This window comes from Globicephala melas, chromosome 3 (assembly GCF_963455315.2).
Source record: "Globicephala melas chromosome 3, mGloMel1.2, whole genome shotgun sequence".
NCBI lineage: Eukaryota > Metazoa > Chordata > Mammalia > Artiodactyla > Delphinidae > Globicephala > Globicephala melas.
Window position 1 is genome coordinate 99177662 of NC_083316.1, and position 4497 is coordinate 99182158.

Consider the following 4497-nt stretch of genomic DNA (forward strand, 5'->3'; position numbering starts at 1 on the left):
GGGAGACTTAAAAATATCTAACATCTTATTTCTTTAAATTACATACAGAAAGAAGTTAACCTCTGTTAAATCTGAGTGATAGATTGAATATTGTATTATTTGCGTTTTGTCCATGTTCAAAAAAAAAAACCAAACTTTTATCTTGCCTGTTGCTTTTTCTCACTAGAACATAATCTTTCAAGGGGAAGAGATGATGCCTTATTCACTTTTGCATTATTCCCCTTGTTTAAACCAGAGATTTTCATGTGTAGGATGCTGTTAACTCCTCTCTCTATTGAATTGGAAGGTCCTTAAGTTGTGGATTTGAGATTTATAATAACTTAAGTGATTTTGGCATTTGGGAAACCTTTTTATATTTCTCTAATTGGTATGAGCCTAGTCATTAGTAAATTGACTTATGCTGATTAGATTAAATATAGAACAGTAAGGGTGATTGTATTGTGTAGGGTATTTAATTTTGCTTCCCTTAATCAAAACATCATGTGATAGTCTTCCTTCTTTCCTTCTTTCTTTTATTTTGACTTCCAGTCATTCAGAGAAACCAAATTAAATTGTCCAGGTACTAAGTAAATAACAGTAGCATATTTACTCAAACAAGAGGAAGAATGGTTCTAATTTTTATTAATTATGAAAAAAACATACCTTTAATTTGAAGAGTTTGAACTGACTCTCAGTCAGCACTGCCTCTAGAACACAAATTCTACCCTGGGTTGAAATGGAGTCTTCACAATGATCTCAAAAGCCACACTCAGTGTCTCGGGTTAATGACAGCTCTTGCTGTGATAAAATAGTCAAAGCTTTTTCACTTGTCTTTTGTTTTCTTAAGGGGTTAACATACAGATCAGGACTTAATTTAGTACAAATCTTTTGCACTTGCGTCTGTCTGCCTGTCTAATTAACTCTACATAATAAACAGCTCCTCACCCTGGTGTGATTCCGTCCTGCCGCAAATGTTCCCTGAAACAGTAGTCTTTTATCTCCGTCCACCTTCTCTTCCACCTAAGTGCGTGCCACCAACCCATGGAGGATTCGATGGACATGGACATGAGGTCCCTGAGGCCCCAGAACTATCTTTTCAGTTGTGAACTAAAGGCCAACAAAGATTATCACTTTAAGGTGGATAATGATGAAAGTGAGCACCAGTTATCTTTAAGAACGGTCGGTTTAGGGGCTGGCGCAAAGGATGAATTGCACGTTGTCGAAGCAGAGGTGGTGAATTATGAAAGCAGTCCAATTAAAGTAACACTAGCAACTTTGAAAATGTGCAGCCAATTTTTTTCCCTTGGGGGCTTTGAAATAACATCACCTTTGGTCTTAGAGTTGAAGTATGGTTCAGGGCCTGTGAATATTAGTGGACAGCACTTAGTAGCTATGGAGGAAGATGTAGAATCAGAAGATGAAGAGGAGGAGGATGTGAAACTCCTAAGTATATCTGGAAAGCGTTCTGCCCCTGGAAGTGGTAGAAAGTTTCCACAGAAAAAAGTAAAACTTGCTGCTGATTAAGATGACGATGATGATGAAGATGATGACGAAGATGATGATGATGATGACTTTGATGATAAGGAAGCTGAAGAAAAAGCTACAGTAAAGAAATCTGTACGAGGGCTTCCCTGGTGGCGCAGTGGTTGAGAGTCCGCCTGCCAATGCAGGGGACGCGGGTTCGTGCCCCGGTCTGGGAGGATCCCACATGCTGCGGAGCGGCTGGGCCCGTGGGCCATAGCCGCTGAGCCTGCGCGTCCGGAGCCTGTGCTCCGAGACGGGAGAGGCCACAGCAGTGAGAGGCCCACGTACCGCCAAAAAAAAAAAAAAAAAAAAAAGAAATCTGTACGAGATACTCCAGCCAACCAAACCAGAATGGAAAAGACTCCAAACCATCAACACCAAGATCAAAAGGTCAAGAATCCTTCAAAAAAACAGGAAAAAACTCCTAAAGCACCAAAAGGACCGAGCTCTGTAGAAGACATTAAATCAAAAATGCAAGCAAGTATAGAAAAAGGTGGTTCCCTTCCCAAAGTGGAAGCCAAATTCATCAATTATGTGAAGAATTGTTTCTGGATGACTGACCAGGAGGCTATTCAAGATCTCTGGCAGTGGAGGAAGTCTCTTTAAGAAAATAGTTTAAACAGTTTGTTAAAATTTTCTGTCTTATTTCATTTCTGTAACAGTTGATATCTGGCTGTCCTTTTTATAATACGGAGTGAGAACTTTCCCTACCATGTCTGATAAATGTTATCCAGGTTCCATTGCCAAGAATGCATTGTCCAAAATACCTGTTTAGTTTTTAAAGATGGAACTCCACCCTTTGCTTGGTTTTAAGTATGTATGGAATGTTATGATAGGACATAGTATTAGTGGTGGTCAGACAAATGGAAATGGTGTGGAGGCAAAAATATACATGTGAAATAAACTCAGTATTTTAATACAGTAAAACAAACAAACAAAGCTCTTACCCTGAAACACTGATAGGCTTTGATTTAAAGAAAATTTGATGTATTGCCTTTGTCTTTAAGAAATTCATTCTGTAGAAACTTGCTTATGAACTATTTTGAACAGACAACTAGAGAAAATACAAGTCCTATGTGTCTAACACCTAGATTTAATAAATGAAACTTTCCTTACTCTTTGAATCTAGGAGTAAATGGTTCTTATGTAGTTTTGACTTCTCAACTCATCTAGATTGCCAGCATCTGAGAATTTGGTGAAAGCTATGGATTGCCTCTCAGAAAGATTTGCACATATATAACATTTTATATACAGTGTTAGAGCAATTTATGGACTTTTACAAAAGTCTAAGTTAAAAACTCCTACTATAAAGAGCCAGTCTGGATAATCCATTGTGAATAGACTTTGGGATGTCCATTTGACACAGATAGTTAAAATTTGGGTGAATCCGTATTAACATAAGACCACTGGGCTGTTTAGATTCAAACTTCGGGCTTTTTAATAAGTGGGGTAGTTTTAAAACAAGTTTTAAAGTAAGTTATTGATCCTGAAGTAAAACTGGAAATATTTTTCAAGTGGTATGAAAAACTGTCATATATATATATATATATATATGTATATACATATATATATATATATATATACACAAACATTCATACACAGCAGGCATGTGGTGGGGCTGTTGTGTGTGTGTTATGTCAGGTTATCCTTTGATGGAATATGGAGAATGCAAGGGAGAAGACAAGTTGCTAGTCATGGCATTTCTTTCACCATGCTCAGCTTAGATAAGCCCTTGTGGTTTCTATACTAAGCCATTGTGGTAAACACAGAGAAGAAAAAACTAGGTACCATTTTTTATGAAAGCTTTCAAGTATTTTTTTCAATATTTTATAGTAAAATGTTCTATCCCCCAAAATGCTTGATGAATTTTTCGTTGAATTTCCTTTCCCAACCTCACTTATTATGTATATATATTATGTATAATATATATGCTACATAATGAAAGCCAAATAAAAGCAGGAAGGAATATACTCAAATTATCTTTATAGGTGAATTGTTAACCAAGATGCATTTTTACCATCTTAATAGTTGAACATAGTCTCAAGTGCTTTTTTTTTTTTTTTTTTTAACATCTTTATTGGGGTATAATTGCTTTACAATGGTGTGTTAGTTTCTGCTTTATAACAAAGTGAATCAGGTATACATATACATATGTTCCCATATCTCTTCCCTCTTGCATCTCCCTCCCTCCCACCCTCCCTATCCCACCCCTCCAGGCTGTCACAAAGCACCAAGCCAATATCCTTGTGCCATGCGGCTGCTTCCAACTAGCTATCTACCTTACTACGTTTGTTAGTGTGTATATGTCCATGACTCTCTCTCGCCCTGTCACAGCTCACCCTTCCCCCTCCCCATAACCTCAAGTCCGTTCTCTAGGAGGTCTGCGTCTTTATTCCTGCCTTACCCCTAGGTTCTTCATGACATTTTTTTTCCTTAAATTCCATATATATGTGTTAGCATACGGTATTTGTCTTTCTCTTTCTGACTTAACTTCACTCTGTATGACAGACTCTAGGTCTATCCACCTCATTACAAATAGCTCAATTTCATTTCTTTTTATGGCTGAGTAATATTCCATTGTATATATGTGCCACATCTTCTTTATCCATTCATCCGATGATGGGCACTTAGGTTGTTTCCATCTCCAGGCTATTGTAAATAGAGCTGCAATGAACATTTTGGTACATGACTCTTTTTGAATTTTGGTTTTCTCAGGGTATATGCCCAGTAGTGGGATTGCTGGGTCATATGGTAGTTCTATTTGTAGCTTTTTAAGGAACCTCCATACTGTTCTCCATAGTGGCTGAACCAATTCACATTCCCACCAGCAGTGCAAGAGTGTTCCCTTTTCTCCACACCCTCTCCAGCATTTATTGTTTCTAGATTTTTTGATGATGGCCATTCTGACTGGTGTGAGATGATATCTCATTGTAGTTTTGATTTGCATTTCTCTAATGATTAATGATGTTGAGCATTCTTTCATGTGTTTGTTGG

General features: G+C 37.5%; 1 pseudogene; it reads left to right on the forward strand.

The window, feature by feature from the left end:
• Window positions 1-1020: 1020 nt before the first annotated feature.
• Window positions 1021-2176, forward strand: LOC115860287 (nucleophosmin-like; annotated as a pseudogene).
• Window positions 2177-4497: the final 2321 nt, after the last annotated feature.